This window comes from Acomys minous (assembly GCF_964271855.1).
Source record: "Acomys minous genome assembly, chromosome: 11".
NCBI classification, from domain to species: domain Eukaryota; kingdom Metazoa; phylum Chordata; class Mammalia; order Rodentia; family Muridae; genus Acomys; species Acomys minous.
This window is the reverse complement of record NC_140492.1, coordinates 24,648,152-24,673,900: the sequence shown is the minus strand read 5'-3', so window position 1 is coordinate 24,673,900 and position 25,749 is coordinate 24,648,152. Positions and strand designations below refer to the sequence as shown.

At 35.6% G+C, this 25,749-nt stretch overlaps 1 protein-coding gene across 1 annotated transcript in view; it reads left to right on the top strand.

Moving 5' to 3' along the window:
• Positions 1-25,749, top strand: part of ROBO1 (roundabout guidance receptor 1) — a 994,953-nt gene that overhangs the window by 64,545 nt on the left and 904,659 nt on the right. The window lies entirely within an intron of this gene.

Here is a 25,749-nt window from a genome sequence, read left to right as displayed (position 1 = left end):
ACTTCAGAATTTGAGATAATGTACAATTTTCCTATCTCTTTGGTGTATAATCAATCATCTGTAAACTCTTATGTTATATAAGTTTGCTATATTTTGCCTATATACATTACACACACACACACACACACACACACACACACACATATGGTATGCAATTAATGATTGGTTAGAGTACAAGTAATAAGTGTTAAACACTAGCATCTCACAAATTGACTACTTTATCCCCATGTACATGTGTGTGTGTGTGTGTGTGTGTGTGTGTGTGTGTGTGTGTGTGTGTGTATTTAAGATTTGTTGGTTGTTCATTCATATATAATAGAACCCTAGCTAGGGTTCTTTTTCCTATATTTATTTCTGAAGGTTTAAAACTAATTTATGTATTAATGAGGAGGGGGTAGGAAAGACAAGCCTTTGTGGGATTTTCTTGAATTGATTATTAACCATGACTAATTTTAAGTCACTCAGATCTATTGAATCATATTTCATGAAGATATTACCTATATACTTCTCAAAAAGCTACATATAACAATGTAAAATTCTATTATTACCAAACAAACAATTTCCAAATATTTTGGTTCTAAATGACATTGTGAAATTGGCGTTCCTTCTTCACATTTTATTGTCAAAGACAAGATTTTTAAAACTACCTCTTGGAATATAGGGATATATAGTAGAATCACTATATTTGGTAGCTTCATTTAAAATATTTTATTGATTCTTTGAGAAATGCATACAAAGCATTTTTATCATGTTTACCCCAGACTTCTCCATTTATCTTCTACCAGACTCACTCTCCTTCTTCATTTAAAACTTTAAAGGCTCAAAAACTCAAATTTGTACTACTCATCTACTTTGGGATGTAGAGTGTGTTGAACCAAGCAGCAACCATAAACTTAGAGAAAACTGATATTCTGTCTTCCAAAGCTCCCAACTGACCATAGTTCCTCAGTCTGTGTTGGTGGCTCATGAACTCCTTGCACCTGTATGACTGAACATTGCCTGGCCTGATCTTCTGTTGGCGATGAAAGCTGTAATGAGTTCATGAGTTCATGGGCCCTGGAATGTCCAGAATATGCTTTTTGGCTACTGCCCTCCCTGATTTCTTGTTCTGATAATCTATCTACCTTTTCAAAGTAGTCCTTGAGCCTTATGGAGGGAATGTGATATGAATTCTAATCCTGTTAGAGTGGAGAATAGCACTACGCTACAGGTTTACTGCGTAAGCATTTAGTGGGTAGTTTGATGCTTTATATGTATTTATCCAAAGATAGTTAGAGTTTAATCCTGTGGCCTTAAGCTCATTTTCAAACCATATAGTTTTGACATATTTGCACTATCAGCCATGTGTTTCCTTTTGTGGAGTGCACTTTCATTCTGATCAGTAAGTTGTTGATAACTCCCATAATGGTCATGCCACTGTCATACCTATGAGCATATCTTGTTATTAAAGTCCCTTTTTCAAGGAACATTCATCTAACTACAGCTGGATAAGATTCTTGATGATGCTCCCAGTTTACATAGCAATTTTCACTACTACGGCAGTTACCCAGCAGGAAGGAAGATTCCTAGTCAGTATCAACTTGCTATCTCCATATACTATGACTAATATGTATGGTATCTTCAGCAATAGGATCTTACCATAAAGTTCTAGTGGATGACCAGAAGCAATAACAATAGGCTGTATTATTTTGGGATGCTCCAAGACACCTTTGACAAACAAGTTGAGGTGAGGTGAAGTGTTGCACACCTGGCCCTGGGATTTTTATTTGGTAGCTTATGGCTTCAGAGATAATCATAATCTTTTGTGTGGGGGTAATTCCAGCTAAACTCTTTTATATAGCACACACACACACACACACACACACACACACAAATTAGAGACATATATATATATATATATACATATATGTATGATTAAATGATAAATGATAGATAGATAGATAGATGATAGGTAGACAGATACATAGATGTCAGATTGATATATGATAGATGATAGATATATGTGTAAATGTGTGTGTGCGTGTGTGTGTGTGCATGTGTGTGTGTGCTTTAAGCTTATAAAATAGTAGGTTTTCATATGGTCCTTTCAAACAGTCTCATAGTAAGTCAATTTCTCCCCAAACACTTCCACTGGCTTACTATTATAATCTCTCTCATTACATTTACCACCCTTCCCATTTTTCATCTTTCCCCTTCATAAAGCCTATGTCCTGTTGGTCTCCCTCCACTATGAGCTTTCTTTCCACTCTTCACCAATGGTGTCGTTCTAGATTGTAGGATTCTATACGTACTCAAATTCAACTAATGAATCTAAGACTTCTGCATTAAAATCCACAAAAAGAATATGGACATATGACATTTATCTTTCTTGGCCTGGGTTACTTCACATCATATATAATGTTCTCCAGCTCCATACAAAATTCATAATCTCTTGATTCTGTATTGACTAATGGTGTTGGGAAACTGGATATCTATATCTAGAAAACTGAAACTTGGCCATTATCTCTCACTCTGAGCAAAAATCAATTTCAAATTGACCAAAGACACCAATATTAGGGCTGAAACTTTGAGGCTTCCAGAGGAATAAGGAATGTATTTCAGAATGTAGACTGGAGAAATGACTTTGTGGATAAGAATCTGTTCACCCAGGAAATAAGACTAACAATCAACAAGCAACTCCATGAAACTGAATAACTTCTGTGCGACAAAGGAAACAGTTATAAATGGGAAAATATATTGGCAAATTACACATCTGACAGACAATTAGTGTCTAGAATATGCAAGAAACTCAGATAGATAAAAAGAAGAAAAATTTAAAGGGCAGTTGCTCAGAAGATATACAAATGGCCAAGAAATACTTTTAAAATTATGCAAAAACCCTTAGCCACCAGGTGAGTGTAAATGAAGACTAATTTGAGATTTCATCGTACTTCAGTCAGATGACTATAATTTATGAAAGAAAGAATAAAAGAAAGAATGAGTTGGGCAGTGGTGGTGCACGCCTTTAATCCAGCACTCGGGAGGCAGTGGCAGGCAGATCATTGTGAGTTTGAGGCCAACCTGGCCTACAAAGCAAGTCCAGGACAGTAAAAGATATACAGAGAAACCCTGTCTCTAAAAACAAAACAAAACAAAAAAAAAAAAGGAAAGAAAGAAAGAAAGAAAAGAAAGAAAAGGAAAGATGCTTTCAGAGCAGCTAAAGAGATGGCTGAAGTGGAGCAGAAGAAGAAGTGGGCCTTCCACAGGTTCACCTATGGTGGCTGGACCTGGACGAACTGCTGGACATGTCCCATGAGCATCTGATGTATTTGTAGAGCACCCACCAGAGGTGGCCCTTGAACCATGGCCTGTGGCAAAAACAGCACTCACCAAGAAAGGTTACACCCATGGAGAAGCCCTAGGTGGTGAAGACCCAACTAAAGGACTCTATCATCCTGCCTGACATGGTGGACAGCATGATGGGTATGTACATGGCAAGATCTTCATTCAGGTGGAGATAAAACCAGAGATATTGGCCAGTACCTGGGCAAGTTCTCCATCTCCAATCACCTAGAAGATTGTAAAGCATGACAGGCCTCGCATTGATGCCACCCATTCCTCCTGCTTTATCCCTCTCAAGTAGCCATGACCAATAAAGATTTGTGTTTAGACCTGGGGTAGGGGAAGACAAGGAATGCTAAAAGGAGGTAGAAAACATTGAACCCTACTACTCCATTGGTGAAAGTACAAAATGGTGCAACCACAAGAGAAATTAGTGTGGCAGTTCCTCAGAAAACTAGAACGGATCTGCCATATGACTCAGTTACATTCCTCTCTGTCATATATGCTAAGCACTCTATTTTCCTACAACAGAAACAGATCCCCATGCATCTTATATGTTCACATGCGATAGGACATAAAAAATTTCTTTGAGCACTTAATAATCAGGGATATACTTTTTGAACCTTAAAGTTTCTCCATGGAAGAGGTTAAATAAACAGAACACAAAGTCAAGTGAACAAAAATGCAAAGTAAAAATATATGTTCTCTAAATCAACCTTAAATTTAGGGCATGTGATTCAGGCAAATGTTTAGTTAATGCTTTGATGTGTCACTACATCAAGTGAAATACATTCTCTTTTGTCTTTTTCATTCTGTAGATGTGGGAAAGAACAAAGTCTTGTACCTAGAGTACTAACTGTGATCAGAACTCTTGTCCTGCTGTTATTCTGCACTGTCTTGTCTTGATTTTGTCTGCTGATGTGTTCTCCTATTGTTAGAAGCTGAAATGTGTAGGATGACAGTATGACACGTCAGTGTTATAAAACTCAAAAATACCTGTCTCTCATCTGTTTCTCTGTGCTTCTAAATCTTCTTGATTTTTTTAGTCACTTACCCAACCGATGTGTATGAGTGAGGTGATGATGGAGCTACACCTGAGCTGATGACAGTTCCCCAGATGTGAAAAATGCCCTTTATTCATTGAAGTTCTTTTTTCTTTTCTTTTTTTTTTTTTAACCTGAAGCCATGGTCTCCTTGTGGAATCCAGGCCATAACAGAGGTCACTATGTAGCCCACGTTGGCCTTGAAGTTAAAGTGCCTGAACCTCAGCTTCTAAGCATTGCAGGTATAAGCCACCATAGCTCCGTAGGAAATATAGTATCTCCAGCATACTAGATATTTTGTCTGCTACGTTTTGGGGATTGTGTGGAAGATTTACATGTCATTCCTCCATTCAATATTTCTTCCCCAGATAAGAATTACTGTTTAATAAAGTCAACAAATTTAGTATCAAATAGGTAAACTACTGAGATAAGCAGCACACAGTGTTATCCAGTATGGAAATCTAAGATTGTCAATGAAAAGTCAGTGCCTCCAAAAACATTTAATTTCTACCAATATTGTGTATGGACAAAGTCATTTCAAAAAGTAGAGACAGCCATCTTGCTGAGGCTCCCCAAATAGTCACTGTATCCTGATCCCATCCAATGGAGACTGTAAATATGACAGGACCTGAAGAATGGCACCTGACAGTGACCTCTAGTCTCCACATAAATTCTCAGGAATGCACAAGTGCCCCATGCATGCATGTATACAAATTAACACACACACACACACACACACACACACACACGCACGCACCCATGTGCACACACACACACACACACACACACATGCACACAAAGACATGTACGCACACATACACCACACAACATTAGATTCTTGAAGGACTCATTTTAATACATGAATAAGATTACAAATCAAACTGAGAAGTTCTTCAAGGTTTTAAACTGTGGCATAAAGTCAATGATACATGCAGGATTATTCCACTATTAAAAATTTTTGATAGCTTTCCATAAACTGTTATTTATTATATCAGGTTCTCTTGGGACTATATGGGACTAACTAAAACACACGCGCACACACACACACACACACACACACACACACACACACACACGCCTCTAAAATTTTACTAAAAATTTTAACAATAAGAAGTTCTAGATGTTTAAAGTTATATTAAAATACCTTAAGACAATTATACTTTAAATTAAACCCACAGCACATAATATTTTGTTAAATTAAATCCAGAACAGCCAAAGTATTATTTTTACTCAAATATTTTAAATCCTTAAATAGTGACATTCAGTTATAATATATCACAATGTATTTCAACATCAAAGACACATGCTTCAGCAACTTGGCATATTGGTACTAAACCATCCTCACTGGGTGCTTGGCATATCATTATGAATTTATATACTGGCATGGTAGTTCTATAGACTATAAATTTTATAGGCATTTAAAATATGCCCTTTTGTTTTTAGATATGTTTGAAAATTTCTCTTTCTTTCTTAAATAAACACATGTACATTCATGGTACACAACCTACAAGTGTAAGGCAGTTCAAATACATCATTTCCTAGAGCACCATGCATGATTCCTAACTGGTAGAATAATAAGGGGTTTTTAATAAACACGACTGTAGAGTATCTTAATATTTACTAAATATTGTTGAAAATGATATTCTTATCAGCTCCACAAAGAAACTGAAAAAGTCTGAATCTAGAAAAGCATTTGGAGATTAAAAATATAGTTAACACAAAGTTTGCTATTTATCATCAGAAGTATATGAAAAACTAAAAGTTTAAGATGATTTTTAGTGTGAATTTGAACACAGAGTATCTAAAATAGCAAGTAGTGGTGATAAAGATAAGAACTTGGTGATAAAGCAGATGCTTTGCATATAGGAAGTCTTGGGTCTCGTTTCTAACATCAAAATATGAGTAAATATAAGGATGTAGCTATAAAACTCATTGGTAGAGTGCTTGCCTGTCTACTGTGAGACCCCAAGCTCAACCCTTGGTACTTTATTGATAAATTATAGATTGTAAACCAGAAAGGTGTATATAAAACAAGAGGCAGATGGGTATAAAAATGAATGGCTGATCTGTTGGAAACACATAAAAGAAATGGAAGAAGAAATTCAGTTCATACGAAGGAGAAGTATTTTTAGGCTCTAAGAAAGACGTATTTAAGAGGTCCTGCTTTAAATCCACCAGACTTATCGAAGAAACCCATATGTGTCTCTGTCTTGCATGCCTATTTCTACCCAGGTTTTATAAATTAATGTATGAAACGAAAGATTCCAAAGACATATTTTTCCAGATATAGATTTTTATCAAATAGATTTTTATCAATTACTAACGACATTAAAAGAGTTGTGTCACTGTATGCACACACACACCACATTTCCTTTTATTGTATACATGTGTTTGTATTTAAGGGTATTTTTAATATATTTGTTGCCTAATATAAATTACATTTTTTGATAACATTCTGTGTTTCTTTATTGGATTTTTGTTGTTGTTTTATCCTCCTTAGAATTTTGTATAACATGTTTCTATCTAACAGTAATCTAAGAAACGCATCACGTTACCTGTTCAACAACAATGTTTATTCAAAATACACTTTGAGTTGCTTTTTAACTATTTTGAAGATCATTTCATGCCAATTTAAGGACTTTTCCATCTCTTCTGTATGATTTCAGTTTGTTTTTAGAAGTAATTTTCTCTTCTTCTATGTATCCTTTCTGCCTTAATCTGTTGTCTGTTACTATCACAAAACAACTAATGGTAGGTTTACTTATAAAGTGAAGAGTCTTAATAATTCTAAATAGCTATAAGCAGGGTAGATGCTAACATTCTGATAATGCATCCCTTGTCTGTGTCACATCACAAAGAAACAAAAAGGAAGAGACATGAGTAAAGTATGAGCATGTGCTTGTGCAAGGAAGAGAGACTGACAGGATGCACTAGGATGCATCATAAGAACTTGCTTGTGGCAGCTTTCATTTAGTGAATAAATGTGCTCACAAGACAAAGACATTGATCACACTTAAGGGTTTTATATTCTATTGTGTCTCATCTCAGAAAGGATTTCAGCATCACTCAACAGTGACACACTGGACACCAAGTTTCCAATATATATGAACCTCAGGGTATCATAACACAGAGAATATTATTTGGTCTTTTGAAAATTGTAATAAGTCAAATAATTCTTTGAGACCCATAATTATATCAGGATAAGGGAACATTCAGCAACCTACTCAACATTTTGCACTTTTGTTTATTTGTTTCCTTTGTTTCATTTTTTTTTTTTACATTGTTTGGTTCAAGGTAATTTTATAGTATTTATTTTTGTAATTTATTTCTACCTTATATATTAATTTACATTCCAATCATATGCCCTCCCTTCTCTCCTCCTTTCCTTTCCTCCCACCCTTTCTCCCTTCCCCACTCCCCTTGTCTTGAGAAAAAGGAAGCCCGCTCCCCAACCTACCCCAGCACATCAAGTCATATGTGGACAGAGATCATCCTCATCCACTGAGGCCAGGCCTTTCCAGGGAGAAGTGATCGAAAGCAGGCAACAGAGCCCATGTCATTGATAGCACCCACTCAACTTACTGGGGGACCCACATGAAAATCAAACTTTCCATCCATTGCGTATGTGTAGAGGACCTAGGTCCAGTCCATGCATGCTTTTTAGTTGGTGCTTTTTATCTAAGATCAACAATTAATAAATGTGAACTTATGAAACTGAAAGGCTTCTGTGTGACAAGGGACATTGTCAATAGAACAAAATGGCAGCCCACGGATTAGGAAAAGATCTTCACCAACCCTACATCTGTCAAAGGGATAATATCCAAAATATATAAAGAACTTAAGGATTTGAATACTAACAAACCAAATATTCCAATTAAAAATGGGGTACATAGCTAACAGAGAATTCTCAACAGAGGAGTGTCAAATGGCTGGGAAGAGCTTAAATGCTCTACATCCCTTGTAATCAGGGAAATGCAAATCAAAACGACCGACCCTGAGATGCCATCTTACACCTGTAAGAATGGATAAGATCAAAAACTCAAGTGACAGAACATTCTGGTGACAATGTAGGAAAAGGAGAACCCTCCTCCAAGGTCAAGCCCTTCATGACATTGCTGGCGGGAGTGCAAAGTTGTACAGCTACTTTCGAAATCAATCTGGCGCTTTCTCAGAAAAGTTCCTCCTTTCTGAGGACTAGGGGAGGGTGGGCGTGGGATGAGGGAGGAAGGCTGGGATCAGGAGGCAAAAAGGGAGGGGACTGTAGTCAGGATGTAAAGTGAACAAATTAAAAATCAAAATTGAAAAAAAAAAAAAGAAAGAAAAGAAGGTCAAATTTGTGGGACACACAGGCTTTTGCAAAGAACCAGGCTCTTCCTCCAAGAGCAGCTCATCAGGTGAAGCTTTCCAAGTGAGCTGTGTGCCACTACAATATACTCTTGATACAAACTAGAAAAGGGTTATTTTTCCTCACAGGGAAGAGGGGCTAGTTCTAAGACCCCTTTGTGTTTAGATGTGTGGTGGGGAAGTCATGGCAGACCAGTACTGCTCACCTCATGGCACTCACTAGGTATGTGAGAAGTGTATGAATTGCAGAAAGAAGAAACTCAGCTGAGGCACCTGTGGTTTGAGGGGAACATGTGTGTTATTTAGAACTACAACAGTGATATTAACAGGGTAGGTGTTAACATGCATGAAATAGACATAATTCAATGGTACCAATAAATTTCCTACTAATTGTTAAACATCAAATTGACCAATATAAAGATAGAATAAGCCAACATTCTACTCATCAGGTGTGTTTGGAGACTCGGGCCCTTTTATTAAAAACAAAGCAAATGAGCCAAGAAGGATGGGCAGAGAAAACGACTATGATGTGATCATGGGTCCTTGGAAATTTTCCAGTTAGAAAAATTAATTATGCAAATAAAATAGTAAATATGTGTCATGATATTCCAAACCTCTACAGCAGACGAAAATTTTACTGTTTAAAATATTTTGTCTTACCAAATTTTTTTGTCTTAGTGAATCACTAAAGCTTCTGATCATTAAAGTATGATAATATAATTAAAGATAATATCTCAAACATTTATTTTGAGGTATTGGTTATTTTGAAAAAAAAATGGCAGGTTTAGAGGAAACATATTGATAAAAGTATCTTTGGGAGTCAGAAGTCATTGAAATCAATCCTAAAATGGGGGCTCAAAGCTGAAACTAGCAAGAGTGAGTCAGGAAAACTCAGTAGAAGTGTCATTGTATCCATAATGCCAAATGACATATTAGTTAATAAATAGAATTTATGAGAAAAGAATGATAATAATTGGCACTTACTTAGAAAAATTGTGTTATTATAAATAGGAAATTCAAGGGAATATTCATTGAGTCCTGTCAAGAAAGAATTGCACGTCTGCCTTCTGATGAGAATGTCATCCAAAGACTAATTTGATTATTCCCAGTCTGTCATTGCATTTTCATGTGTATTTCTGTATAATTTTATTACTGATATAGTATCAAAGTTTCCTTTTTTCAATTTTCTAATAACAATTTCCAGAGTGTACTTTTGTTTGTATATTGTTAACCCCTGCAGTAACAATAATAACTATATAAAATTTAAATTTATGGAAGAAATAACCAATGGTATGAAAAAATTATGTCTATATTAGTAAAAAAAAAAAAAGAATAAAGGAAGAAAGAAAGAGCTTTATAGGTGAATAAATATCTGCATTCATTCATTACTTCCTGCTTTAGAGTCCTAAAGTGTAATTCTCATTTGCTTTTGTTGTTTGTTTCTACCAATGATGAATGCCACATTATATGCCAGGATGATTCCTTTGGCGCATCTTGCTGTTCTGCCAAAACACTTTATTATTTTCTTGGATTGCAACAACCTTCAGCCTCTCCCTCTGAGATCGCAGTGACAGTCTTGCAACGATGCACATCTCTTCCACAGCTGCTTGGTGCCTCACTGGCTCAGCCTTCTACCTCTCTTCTTATTCCCTTCCATTGCTAGACAGCAGAATTACAGACTGAGCAAATGCTAGTGATAGGCAGGCCCCTTGGAAATCTGGAAAGCTTGCAAGATGGCTGGGAGGTGTGGGGGGGGGTGGGCAGGGAGAGTGGAAAGCAGGCAAAAAAGAAGCACAAGATGATTGTTTACAATGTCTCTTTCAAATGGGAAGGCTTTGATTCTGTAATTCTTGTAATACCTGGAGAAAACTCCCTGAGTGTTGGGAGACAAGGCAGAGATTGACAAGGCAGAGACTCTCCTGGGAGATAGCACCAATTAAAAATGACTAATGTTTCCCTTCCTTCTGTTCTGGATTCTTTTAAAGGAGATGTTCAGTGAAAGAATGTAGTTTTGATGAGATAAAAATCTATAGAATCCTTAATTAGCAGGCATTTGTACGATAGTCAAATTATCCATAGTGCAGAAAATATGCAAGGCACTGAAACATTTTGGGACTTTCAGTTGGCACATCCGTCCTGATGAGTGGAGTTCAGAATCACTCTGTTGCTTTCTTTGATCGTTTTTTTTTTCAATGTGAAGCTGCTTATTCTCATTCAAAGTGCAGCAGAGTTCCAGAGAATTTAAATCGCATCTGTAAGTGTGTGTAATAGCATCCACGGTTATTTCACAGTAATTTAGAAGGCCACTGTCAGGATGAGTGACTCATTCAAGGTATTATCACAGAAAACCTGTGGGGAAAAAAACACTGCTTTTTGCATTTTAAACTGAAAAGGCATCACTGGAATTTATTTTAGACTATCGGTGAAGAAGATTATACTTAGGCACTGAAAGAATAAGAAAAAAATATAAACAGGCATAATGAAAAAGGCAGTAAAAATCATTCCACATTGTGTCTTAACTAGAGTGTTTGCTACATTTTGTGTGGCGAACCAGCTGACATCATCCAACTTATTTTTACAGTAAATGAAATTTCAATATATATAATATGTTATAGAAGACACACCATTTGGGGGAAATGAAATCTTATGTATGTAAAAGAGGTACATAAGCAATTTTGTGGTAGAACATTTTATGGCACTGTAAAATCTCTGTACTTGCAGCTGTTTCTGTAACAATGTAAAATGCAGAAAAAAAAAAAAAGAAAAAGACAGAAAGAAAGGGACAGATGGTAGCAGGTACCACAAAAGAGACATGTTGAATAAACATGAAAAATATCAGGAAAAATAAGAAGGAAAGAAATAGTAACAGGAAAATGAATGGGAGAAAATCTAAAGATGAGGGGTATCTTACAAGCCCTCCATGAAGGCATCACAAAAATTCTTCTTAGATGGAAGAGGACGGGAATGAGCACAACCAGAGAGAGAGAGAGCACCTTCTGTCCCTGAGGCCACGCCACCTGTTAACATAAACTCTTGTAGCAGATCCATGACAATTTCTACAGCGCTACCTTTCTGGAGAGAAACTAGAAGATAAAGTTAGACAAATGGATACAGCCCCATGTGGGGAAGCTGGCAGGCTTTAAAAAAAAAATCTATTCCACATTACTTCCATAGTTAGCTAGTATCTCAGGTAGACTTGGTGATGAATTGATGGCATTACTTAAGACTTATTAGAGCATTCTGATATGGAGGTCATATACTTTCAGAGTGTATTATAGTGTTTTCAGCTGCCAGTTATCTTTTCCAGAATCAAGCCAATGTTCCCTGGTGAAAGATATGGACTATAATTGGACAGAACATTCACTGATGCAATTGATTCCTCATTGGAGACCATTATGTGTGTGAAATATATATATTTCAGAGCTATGGTTTATGGGAAGAAGAACCATTTGCAATAAAAGTCATCAGACTATTGTATAATACTAGAGCCTCTCAGGTGTCTGCTTACCAATTTCTTCATTGTGAATTACACACTTTGGAGACATGGTCTTGTATAAATGTCTCCAATGCTAAATATAGATTATTTCTTGGAAAGTGTTGTTCTATAGTCTTAAGTATAATTTTGAGCTGGCTAATCAGTGATGATTTCTGTAGACTTTGCAACTTATAATGTATTTTATGATCTCACTTAAAACTATCAAAACTTTATTACAAAATAATTCAAAGCCCTGTGTGATGGCACATGCCTGTGATCCTACCACTCAGGGAAGCAGAGAGAGGTGGATCTCTGTGAGTTCAAGGCCAAGCTGGTCTGCTGAATGAGTTCAGGGCAGCCAAGGCTACACAGAGAAACCCTGTCTCAAACAAACAAACAACAAACAAACAAACAAAAAAGACAAAACAAAAACAACCAAAAAATAGATAGATAGATAGATAGATAGATAGATAGATAGATAGATAGATAGATAGATTAAAAACTTAAAAATTATTTTGGAGCCTACTTCTACATTTCATTGATATGAATTGGTATCTTGTGTGAACAAAACAATGAGGAAATTCATGCTGCTGCATCAAATGTTTGTTAAGACCAAGTGACTTTTCTGATCCTGAATGAGGAAAAGGCAATTCCATATCAAAGAAAATACTAATGAGTATCATTCTTCAATTCCTATTCAGTACCCGTGTCCTATCTTCGAGACTGAATATCACATTGAAAATCAAGTGTTTTGTCATCAGGACATCAGATCACATGTGAACAGCAGGCCAATGGTGCCGGGCTTACATTTAGCAATTGGATAGCCCTTTCCTTCCCATTGGGTCACACCATGGTGGCTGATGAGTGAAGAGCTAAATGGTATCAACTGACCAAGCCTTCCTATTTCTTGAGTAGTGCCTCTTCCATTGTAAATATCCCTTGCTAGACATTAATATGGAAAGCAAAGACTGTATTTTATAGCCATAGTACCATATATCCTCCATCTATAGACACAAATGTTAATTTTATCTTCCATATCAAGTATCATAAATCTCAAACTAATAATAGTATTCTTCTTTATTCTGTCATTCAATAATGATGCTGGAATGTGTTTCCTATAGGATACACAAAATTCTAAATCATACTTCCTTCTCAGCCTCCATTACAAACAACAGCTGTTCAGAGAACGTTCTTTGAAGCAATTGGGGTTTAAATACATATCAAAAAATGCCTGTTCCAAGTCAAGCAAGGGTGATTGGCCACTGGAAACACTCAGGCTGTTAATCTTGAAGGTTATCACTGAACAATTTCCTACAAATATAGATTCTAATCTTGTTTTTGTTTAATTTTAATTTTTCTGCCATTAAATTTACATCTTGGAAGCCTGTTTACTATCATTACGCTTCCTTATTAAAATTTTTCTGTAATTTGGTTAATAGTTATATGTAATGGCCTGTTTATCTATGGTTAAGATCTGGGGATGACTGTCCCAGTAAATAACCTAGAAACATCAAAAAAAATTTTAAATATATTTTGTAATTATCAATGCATATTTTAGCTATGAACATTTAGGAATAATCGGAGTAATTTGTGTGCTTAAAGTAAGGTTCTAAAATGTTCAGGTCCTTTTTTCAGTCTTTATATTGATAAATACTATTTAAAATTGCAGGTATTAAAATTAGCACTGTTTGAGCATTGTGGGCTTTAATTGGTGGATTTCTTTTTTTTTAATTAATGAATTTGTTCATTCACTTTGCATCCCAATCATAGCCCCATCACTTCTCTCCTCCTCTCCTCTCAGTCTTACCATCCTCCCCTCTTCGCCCATACTCCTGCCCTTTTCCTCAAGCAGGGGAGCCCCTCTTCCCACCCCACCCCCACCCCACCCAGCACATCAAGTAGCATCAAGACTGAGTGCATCCTCTTCCCGTGTGGCCTGGTGAGGCAGCCCGCTCTAGAGAAATGATCAGAAAGCAGGCAACAGAGTCCATGCTACAGACAGCCCCTGCTCTTCTTACTAGGGGATCCACATGGAGCCTGAGCTGCCCATCAGCTACATCTGTATAGGGGGCCTACACAAATTAGCACTTCTTCATGTCAAGTTAATAGTATTTTATAAAATAGGACACTAAAAAATATAGCAAATGCATGTGACTTGTTCATAGTAGAACAGGGTCCTATGTACAGAGCCAGTGTGTGGGAAGAGCAATTGGGGGTATTTTCTTATAGAAAAAAAATAAAGATTGGGTATATAAAAGCATTTACATGACTATATGTTTGTAAGAATCATAGAAATATTGAATTACAGGAATATTGCCACAATTATTATCCAGAATTAATTAACCATCTTCTATACCATCAGGGACACTAGAGTCTCAGGAAAATATTTCTCACTGTGTGGTCATTTTGTCATTGACTTATGGGTCCTCTGTCAAATCGGAAAGAATCATGGTGCATGACGCTCATTATTCAAGTTGTCAAGCTTCATCTAAACATTATCTTTAAGGTATAAATACTTTCCTCTTCCAATCAAGGAAAGTAAATTACAGCGGGTGATTTGTATATTTTTTTTTTTTACTTTGTCCATCATTTTAAATAATCCTCTTCTTACGTGCAAACGTCTGCTCTTCGTGTCATTACCATTCATCATCCTTCCCTACTCAGCCACCTGACATTACATCCAATTCTTCCTTCATTGCCTGCCACCTCTGATAGATGTTTTTTATGGTTCCCTCAAGTCATAAGGGTGGACTGCCTTACTAATTCCATCAATGGTGGTATAGGGGCCTGGAGCCATGTCCCCATATAAAAGCTTCAAACCATATTTCAAGCTACAAAAAAAAAAAAAAAAAAAAAACCAAAGAGATTCTGCCAGCATTTGATTTCATTTAAAAACATAATCTGGATAGTTTCCCTTCTAATCTTCTCAGAATATAACTTATGAAGCAAAGTATGCAAGAAGTAGAAATGAATCTAGGTGACAGTTTCAAGCTTGAATTCAAGTTTGAATTTCTCCACATACTAATCAACATTCAGTAGTCTCATAGATTCCAGACCCCAAACCCCAGCTGTTATGCATTCATACTCTAAAATCATGTCCAAAATCAACGACTTTAATGTTTATAAACCACAGAGGATGAAAATATAACACATTTTAATCTTCAGAGTTTTAGTTCTGATTTTTTTTTTTTTTTTTCTGAATTTAGGCATGGAATTTCAAAACATGACTACATTTTCTCACCACTTTTAAGTAATCCTTAAGTTCTTACAGTTTCTTCAAAAATCGATATTTCCCTATGGAAATATTTAATATTTAATATTTAAAAAGGAAAAATAAGACATGCATCTTGGAGTACAATTTATAGTTCTTTGATTAGTTTTGATAATTAAAATATAAGTCAGGGTATTCAGATATGGAAGAAATCCAAGTTGTAGAAAAAGAGAATAAATTTTAAAGTTTCTTTTTGTAAAGCAGTCTTTCACTTTTCCTTTGCAATGTTTATAGCTATATTATATAAAAACTGTTTTATTAAAAAACATGATCTATGTTATAGGATTCATACAGATTCAAAACATCCACATTTATTGTTGAAAATTCTGTATGATATATTCTTATTTTTCAATTCTCACCATTCCCCCGAGGCGACTCTAAAGACTCTAAGCTACTTGTAGTAGAGAAGGAAGAAAGAGAAATGATGAAACTTTGGTCAACAAGTACAAGTTGACCTTGTTGAGTAATCAGATTCTTTTTGTAGTTGTCACGGAAGTTCAAGTACATCTCCGCTACCTCTGTTTTAAAATGCCACTTTAGTAGAAGCTGGATGTCTTTAATTGAATGCTCGGGATGTATACTGTAGGCTGAGACTTTCTACTTTCAGTGCCTATTGGGGACAATGTTAACCTTCCAGGCCTCCACTATGGACGGAGTGACTGCCTTTTAAAACTAAGTGAACGTCATATGTTCCTCTCCTCTTGCCTCCCTTCCTTCTCAGCTCCCTCTTTCACCCATTCATCCTGCCTCTTTCTCATTCTTTACGCAATACTCCACATACTAGAGAGAACCGTTTCTGTGCTTTAATGTTTTTAACCACAGAGCCTGGACACTAACTTTCAAATAGTTTGCATTAAATATAACTCACATCTACAACTTAGAAAATGGTATTCCCTGTATCAAAGACAGAGGAGTGCACAAGCTATCAAAAATCTATGTTGCACGTAGAAATCTAGTGTGCCCCCTGCTTTTTAAACTGAGAGTAGCATGCACACGTTGTAAAGTAGCTGAATGTGGGCGCCGTGGACTGTTTGTTGGCAGCAGTAAAGCATTTCTCAGTAAACAGTGACTAGAAATTAGTTCAAAATCAAACATGTGATAAATCAGGGTAGGAAGCACTGGAACATGTAGTCACATAACTTCCTTGCAGCCTAGGATCTGAACAGGAAACGTGCATATTTTCTACCACGCATGCCTTCATGCTGGACAACTTCAGTGAGTTGTAGCCGAAAAACCAATTCTCATGTTCCAAAACTGGCTCGAGTTCACACTGCTGTGGTTTGGACTGCCATGTTCTCAATGTACACAGATGCTTTTCTGTCCCCGTAAAAAAAAAAAAAAACAAAACAAAAAAAAAACAAAAAAAAACAAAAAAAAAACCATAGTTTCCATAGTTTCATTATACTACCAATATAATTCCTCAGCTTGTAATTATCATTAAGCTTAAATATGTTAGGCAGGTTTGGGTAAATTTGCTGTTTGAATTGCCAACTGGATTTAACAAGATCCACTGAGATGAGTTTCACTTGAGATTATGGTAGAATTTACGGCATTATTAGAACGGTCCCTGACTGAACTATTTGACGCCATGCCACTATGCAAGATGATATCCTCAACGTCTATGATCGTAAAATGAGATGACTGAACAATTCTGAAATATGTTGAAGATGTGCTCTTTCCCTGCAGGGTCAAATATCCAGACATTATTAAATTAATTATGTAAAAATGAACAAACGCTTCAATCTCATTAAGATATAATTTCTTCTACGACTGAATGAATACCTAGGAATTACCCTAAATATTTTTTATGATTTATTATCCATGTGCATTTGGTTATATGTTCCAGGGTCACATAAAAATGTCTTAGGGGAAGAGGTTCTTATTTTTTAAATGTTTAAGAAGCTGTGGACTAGAAGAAAATCTTTTCATTTGTAATATTCTTTCAAATTCAATTTTAACAAATCTTTGGAACAGTGTACACCATCAGGTGTCTGAGGCATAGCAAAGCCAAGCCTAAAAAAAGGAAAAAAAAAATTATTCTCCTCCTTTATGTTGCTGGTAACAGGCAATATAATTTTATTGTCATCATCTAGTATGAATTACCCAGAAGTCCCTCAAAACTATAATAAAATCTGATATGATTTAAAAATGAGAACAGAGCAGGTAACAGCCTTTGATACTATATGATAATGCGGAGGAACATCTCATATTTTACCTATTTTCTAAGCAATGTTTTGCATAATTTTGACACTTATCTAATCACACAGATATTATTCCTTCTGTAGGAATTAGCTTTACCGTAAAACAAACTAACCCAAATCCCATAAAAAGCCATTTCCTGAAGATGACATTGCTGACAGGACTGGAGGCTAGGATGCCCATGGGCTCTCCTCAAGGCCATTTTGCCTGATGTCTTACAGCACATCGTGTCCTGCCAGAGACTAGAGGCTGAGGCAAGCAATTACAGATGTTTTGGAAACAACGTCAAAAGCATCATGTTGAATCCAACTTATTTATACATTATGACATAGATACATGAGAAAATAGAAAACTAAACTTTATAAATCCAAACCTCATGAGCAATGCATCCATGTCAATTTACCAAACAATGGCACCTGTTATTTGAGGAAAAAGAGTTTCCCATCATCGTTATTATTTATGTTTTAAGAATTTATTTCAACAATCTGGTAACATGCTTTCGTGGATTACAGAGTACACAGGCAGGCTCTCATGAGCATCATTTAACATTACTGAAATAAAAAAAAAATCACTTCCCATGAAGTCACTTTCATTGTATTGTCCAGAGTTATGTCAGTTACTATTCCACTTTTCCCATTATTTCTTTACTCTGCAAAGGTGCAGGCATCTACCATAACCCTATTCATCTAATTTGCTTCTTGTTCAGCTCCCATCGTGGCACAGAAATCAGTGTAAAAAACAAATGTCTAGAAAGTTGTGTTTTTGTTTACTTCAAGGGGTTTTGCTACCTCTGTTTTTATTTGGAAAATACCATAACAGGTCCAAATTCATAATTTTTCAAGAGGAAAATTAATTTTACCAAAACCATTTGTTCCAAACACTATCCTGGACCTGCTCTGTTCTGGAGACCTTTGACTGTGCCATTGTTCTGTGGGGTGGTCTATAGGTTAGTAAGCTTGCTGTTTTCATGAGTACAGAGTTTTTCTTTTTTAAATTCATAACTATTTCTATTTTGTGTGGACTGGTAAATTTCTATATATGTGTTTGTGTACCACATGCTGCACTGCCCATAGAGGCCAAAAGAGGGTATCAGACATCTATGAGCTGCCATGTGGGTTTTGGGAGTCAAACTCATGTCCTCTGGAAGAGCAGCCCGTGTACTTAACCACTGAGCTTAATCTCCAGCCTTTTCCCATTTTTTTATGTTCAGAAAAGGTAGAACACCTGATATTATATTCTGTTTAAATCTGCTTTGTCTTTTGGACTTTTCAGAGGAGCCATCTTACTTTTCTATAGACATTTTTTCTATCTTTAAAAAACATGCCTTTGAAGTCGGGTGTGGTGATGCTCGCATGTAATCCCAGCACTTGGAAGGCAGGGGCAGGTGGATCGCTGTGAGTTCAAGGCCAGCTTGGTCTACAAAGAGAGTCCAGGACAGGCAAGGCTACACAGAGAAACCCTGTCCCCCCCAAAAACAAAACAAAAAATTAAAAATAAAAATAAAGCAACAAGAACAAAAAAAACCCCATGCCTTTGAAATTGTATAATTGCTATTAATCTCTTTGGAAAACACTTCTATTCGAAGTAAATAGTGATTCTCAGTATATCAATTTTCTTGTTGAATCCCTAATATGATGTATTTATATTTATAAATTGTTTTACTAATATTCTTTCACATATTTATTTTCACCACGTAGAAACATGGATGTTTAAATGCTGTATTTAGTTCCAGAACTTCCCTACTCATTATTTCATGCTATCAGTATCTTAGCAGCATCACCGTGGTTTTCTGTATAAGGTTATGCCGTCCCAAACAAGAACAGCTTTCATTAACAGTCTTTGATTTCTTTTCTTACTTGTCTAATTGCTCTGGATACTACTGCATTTTTTGTGTAGGGCAGAACAGGTGAACGTTCCAGACCTTGGAATAGTTTTTAGTTTTCTTCTGTTGAATGAGTTGCCACTAAGGTTTTCATATGTGGTCTTGGCTATCATGAAACATGTTGCTTCCTCATCTGTAGTACATTGAATTTACCATTGCCTTTTCTCCATCCTTCAAGGCAATCTTGTGACCTATATCTTTCATTCTGTTGTAGTACACATATTGACATATATAACATCCCTGTGTTCCGTCAATACTCAAGGAGCTTTCTGCCTTTAACCTAGAATGAATTTATCAACAATCCTCCCCTATCAGAGATAAGGCACTTTACTAACTTAGGACTAATTGTTCTTTCAGCATGCTGTTCATATCTATTTACCAGCACAGTCTGTAGCTGCACATAATTTTTTTCTGTGACAGACTTCCTATATTCCATAAACTATATTTCCTCATGGTATGTTAATCCTGATAAGCGTGTGTTTCTCAGAACAAACCTTTATTATTAAGATGCTATTCTTTGTTGATGAATTTTGCATATGTTTATGAATTGGTGTGTAGACTGATTTTTCTATGGTTTTTTTTTTTTGTGTGTGTGTGTGGATTTGCTAGTACAGTAATACTGGGCTCATGAAATTATTGAAAATCTTACTTTTTAAATTATCTTTACATTGGAGAAAATTTAGTATCCTTTAAGTGTTTGGTAAAAATACACTACAGAGCAATCTGACTGAGAGATACCTTGGTAAAGAGAGTCTCAATTCCTGATTGAATCTTCTCACTTGGTGGTTTTTCTTCTCTTTCCTTCCTTCCTTCTTTCTTTCTTTCTTTCTTTCTTTCTTTCTTTCTTTCTTTCTTTCTTCTGTGATAGTTTTCATGTTTTCTTCCTGGTCCAGTTTGTTGCATTATTATTACTCACACTCGTCTCTTATAAAACTTCTTTTAATTCTATAATGCCTTTTAGGCTGTTTCTGAAAATGTTCTGTTTTTATACTTTTTTTTCTTTTTTCTTTTTTTTTTTTTTATTAATTTATTCTTGTTACATCTCAATGGTTATCCCATCCCTTGTATCCTCCCATTCTTCCCTCCCTCCCATTTTCCCCTTATTCCCCTCCCCTATGACTGTCCTGAGAGGGATTACAAAAGACAACTAACATTCAATTTTTGTAGTTTATGGTTTCTATTAGATTGATTTCTGTTTTGTTGTTTTTCCCTTGTGCTTACATTAGTCTTTGCTTAGTCCTTTGATGTGTACATTAGAGTACTTATTGGAAATATTCAATCTTTAAAATGTAAACATTTCATACTATTCACTGCCTTCACTAATGGGTTTGGTATAATCAAAAATGTGAAAAATTGTCTCAAGATATAAATTCATTGCCTGATTTCTTCTTTTATTTATTTGTGATTCAGGAGTACAGTATGCCATTTCCATATATAATGGTCATTTTCCAGTTTTCATTATATTGTTTTTGGGGGATTTTGAGATAGGCTTTTCTGTGTAGTGCTCCATGTCCTGGAGCTCACTTTGTAGACGAAGCTCTCCTCAAACTCATCTCTGCCTGCCTCTGCCTCCTCAGGGCTGGAATTAAAAGTGTGCAGCACTCCTACCTAACTTCCATTTTATTCTTGATACAATTTCAATCCATTATTGGCAATTACTTTTTCAGTTCTTTTACATGTGTTCTGTCCTGGGAAATACTCAGTATGTATTCAATTATAGTTATATATATGATTAAAAACAAAACACTTGAGAAAGATCAATGCAAGAGAACAGTTTATTTTTCATCACATTCTCAGCCGTTTCAGCCCATGGGGAGCTGCTCCAGTGCTCTTGGGAATAAGCTGGGCAGAACATCATGACAGGGATCATGTGGTAAAGCAAAAACTAAAATGGCTTTATAGAATTCAGGAAGAAGTGAGGGAGAGAGGGGCAGGGGGAAGGAGGGAAGGAGAATGACAGAGAGAAAGAGAGAGAGAATATACATAATTCAATTCATATTGTATAATTCCATACATATAATTGCTTATTGAATATGTATATTCAGTTATAAATTTTCTTTTCATTCTATATATTTTATCCATTATTAAACTGGGGTTTATTGAACTTTCCTACCACTTTTGTTTGAGTTACTGCTGTGTTACTTATTTTCTATGTACTAATGTCTGTTATGAAAGTTTAATGGCAAATGCCTATTTTATTCAGTAAAATCACAACCACTCCTGCAAATTTTGGTGTCTTTTACAGAACTATTTTTTCAATGCTTCATTTTCAGTCTATATATGTTCATAAATTTATTTATTTTTTATAGAAAATCAAATATGCTTTTTATAGTTAGATGATTTTTAAAAACTTATTTAGTTATTAATTCATTCATATTATGTATCAATTTTTATCCCATCTGTTATATCCTCCCATTCCTCCCTCCCTCCCACTCTCACCTTATTCTCCTCCCCTATGACTGTGACTGAGGGGGATTTCCTCCCCCTGTTTATGCTCATAGGGTATCAAGTCTCTTCTTGGTAGTCTGCTATTCTTCCTCTGAGTGCCACCAGGCCTCCCCATCAAGGCGTCGTGGTCAAATATGGAGCACCAGAGTTCATGTGAGAGTCAGTCCCCAGGAATAGAAGTGATATTGTTTTAAAATAAGGCTTTCCATTCTATTCTAGGAGTAAGGGTCTATTAATATATATATATATTATTCTCTGATTATCATTGAAAGTCAGATAGGAAAAGCTACATACCATCTAGAAAAAGACGTTCTCTGCCTAGGGATGAACACATAAGAATCTTGACAATAGATTAGACTCCTTGGGTTCTGGAGATACACTGGGCTGCAGTGGCTTAGAGTAAATTATTTTGAAATTAGAAAAACAATATGAGGGTACAGAACTAACAGGGTTCAGACCCAGCACAATAAATAATAGTGTTGTAGTTTTATTGATTGCAGTTTTGGGCCAAAGTGAGACAGGGAATGGTGGAGAAGTTGAATATACATAATAATGTGGTTCTTGTATTTCAAATAGATCACTTTTAATTGAGGAACCCTGGAATAAGAATAAGAATATGAATAAGAATATGAAGAGAGATAAAGGAAGACACCTCAATTGACCTCTGACCTACAACACACACACACACACACACACACACACACCACAGAACAAAATGAGAGAGGTTGGGTGTGGTCTATTAGCTGCTGTTGTATTTTAAAAACAATCAGATTATCCCAGAATGGTAAGGGAAATAAATCTCTTAGGAAAGCTACAGGCCCATCATAACAAACCAGGTAGCTAAATGGCAAAAATATCATGAACAGTATGACCGAAGGGTTAATAGTGAGAAATCTCTGTATTGTGGACACAGGTTAAGAAAGACACCTACTAACTTTTCTGATAGATTAAACCTGAAATTTAAAAGAAGAGAGAGTGTAAGGGTAGACAAGGTTACCAACATATGGCCAATGCATGGTTTGAAACTGTCTTTCTTGCAAAATATTTTGGTCCTGTGGGTCTGCGTTGTTACTGAAACCAAAAGTGAAGTAAGAATCACAGTGTTAGTTGAGTATTTGTGTAACAGGAGCTTGTGGTCAGGGATGGTCACATGTCACTTGTTGATCTTGCGAGCACCTAGAAATTGTTAAAAAAAAAAATTAGGAGTAAGGTTGAGGAACTTTAAGAATCTCTGCCATCCAAATATCAATGATTGTATAGCACTAGCTCCTTTAGCACAGGGGAAAGGGACGGCCTCACTTTGTGTGTGCAGTTTGGCAATAGAGCTCCTGCCACGTTTTCTTTTATTTGTTCCCTTCGCTGGAACCTAGAATTTACAACTTTTCATGAAGGATTGTCTCTTGGTGAGTATTTTCAAGTCTGTGGATATTTTTCCTTTCTTCCTTCTGAGCCTTGCGAAGATTAAGACAATATGTACAATAGATGTTTTTGATCTTTCATTCAAGAAATTGCTAGTTGATGTTGAATAAATGGCGAAGTATCTGCTGTGAATGAGGAGAGATACAGGACATGAAAAGATACTAGGTAAAATAAAGTGAGGAAAGGCAATATTTTTAGCCCAGGATTTCTTACCTTTAATTCTGATTTGTAAGCATATAGTTTATGTGTACATTATATACCTGTTGCTCAAAAGTATTTAGGGTTTTCTTGCATGATGTGTTAGTGGTTAAATATTGTTTCTGAGTAAGAAGACCTAGCTCTGAGTTTTTCCACACACTTGGTGTTATCTTTCTGGATACATCACTTAAGCAGTGATGCATTCTTAGCACTCTCTACTACAAATGGTTTCTCTCGAGTTTAAACAAAATATGGATTTGAAGTTGTGGTATATGCTAAGCACTCACTAAGTGTCATCATTTTTCTCCATTTGTTCTCAACTTTTTTCTGCTAGTGTACACTGCCCAGTAAGTGATCTTAAGATGAATTGGTATCGAGGTGCGTGTCTGCCTCTAATGTTCTCAAGTCAAGTGAGTATTTCATCAGATCTCTGAAAGTCGATTGATTGAATTTTATACTTCAATATGCATTTCACTCACCAAAAACTTCACTCGTTTCCCACTGAAAAGCAATCAATACTTTCCAACTCTTTTGGAAAATAAAATACTTTAATTTTTTTATATTTCATATATCAAAAGAATGTGTACTTAGAACTAAATTTATATTCTGCAAAGGTCTGTCATTCGTATTAGCAAAAAGTACATTGAGAATATCATGTAAGGAACTTGCAGGGATGAACAAGTTTTAGGATTTCCTATTTGTGTATACTGTGCTCTACAGGAAACAATATGAAATTAGACCAATTTATCAATAAATATCTAAGAATGCTGTTCAGTAATGTCTATATGTAATGCATGAGCATACGTAGTTACTTTAATCATTTTTATTTAGGAAGGGGAGGTATTAATTATGTAGAACAATTACTTTCATATTTTTCCTATCAGAGTTTCCAGTTTATAAACTAGTATGGTATTAACAGGACCTTAATGGATTTCCTAACTATGAATATATCAGTCTTCCTTCCGACATTATACTCTAGGACTGAACCATAAAGGGAGAGAGATGAAAGCGCTGCACACCTCATTACACAGACTTAAGTAGTGGTGAGGAAGCTAAGGCTACTGTGGATCACTAGAGCCCAACAGAAGCAGATGAAATAGAATAGTTTATCAGAACCAGGCAATCAAAAAAGTGGAGGATTTAAATCAAAATGATAATAGAGAGGCTAAAAGAAAATACACCTTCTGTAAGCAATAGAAGAAAGTGAACTTTTATTAAGAAAACCTCAAATGAAATTCATGTCAATGATTTATAAAAAATGAAAAGTAGTCATCAATAATGACTGTGAAAATTTTGTTTTTATATGTATCTTTTAAAGAGTTTATATATAATCACAGCACTTTAGGTTCTAATTTGCATACATATTTCAAAATCCATCCTCAAAAGGAATGCAATTTCTGCTTTCGCATATGGTTGCTTCATGTACAAATGATATAGAAATCGATTAAATTTTATGTTGAAATAATAAGTGACTTAACCTTTCTAGCATTGTTTTCTCTCTTATAAAAACAGTAGGACCATAACACATTCCCACAGTGTGTGCATAAAGTTTCAATTTTATATAAATTTTCCTCTAGTTTCCATCCCTCGCTGCTGGGCAAGCTTTGTTTTATTTTATAATTTCTCATAGACTTGTACTAATATGCTTTTGTGATATTGTTTCATTTCTCACTCTTTTACAACGCTTATTTGAGTTTTTCTTAATCTGAATTTATATTTGTAAACTCAAATCATCTTCCACTAAGTAAATTAAGCATCCAATTATGCTTAGAATAGATATAGTAACCTATCTGTATTTTTAAATAATGGAAATTTTAATTAAAATTCACGAGTTTTTCTAACATATCCTAATTTTCCATAAGCTGATAGCTTTATGTTCTTTATTGGTATTTTTGTTTTATATAATACAAGGAAAACTGTTTCTTACCACTGTTAATTTTGTGAAGGGTTAGAGATGCCTCATTTCTTATAACAATTTACAAAGCCAAACTAGTACATTGATACAGTTATCATATGCCTTTTTGATAGTTTTGTACACATGAATAGAGGAGTCTTCTAATCTGTGTCAACATTAGCAGAAATGATACGATAAAGTGCAGGGCTCATGGGATTTCATGGCATTCGTGAACAGCCTCTTACCTTTGGAGCT